This window comes from Solanum tuberosum, unplaced genomic scaffold (assembly GCF_000226075.1).
Source record: "Solanum tuberosum cultivar DM 1-3 516 R44 unplaced genomic scaffold, SolTub_3.0 scf00241, whole genome shotgun sequence".
NCBI lineage: Eukaryota > Viridiplantae > Streptophyta > Magnoliopsida > Solanales > Solanaceae > Solanum > Solanum tuberosum.
In genome coordinates this window covers 312600-312876 of record NW_006239165.1, presented here as the reverse complement: position 1 = coordinate 312876, position 277 = coordinate 312600, and positions in this window count along the sequence as shown.

The following is a 277-nucleotide window of genomic DNA, read 5'->3' as shown; positions in this document are numbered from 1 at the left end:
GTAGTCCCCTAGCCCCGTAGGCAGTCACATAGCCCTCTTAGGCATTAATATAGCCCCATAGGTAGCACATAGATCTCTTAGGCATCAACGTAGCTTATAGACAACTCATAGCCTTCTTAGGTAACAACATGGCCCTGTAAGAAGCACATAGCCTTGTTAGGCGTCAATATAGCCTTGTAGGCAACTCAAAGCCCTTCTAGGCACATTATAGCCCCGTAGGCAACTCATAGCCAGAACATAGCCCTTCTAGGCATAGATCACATTCCTGCAGCTAACC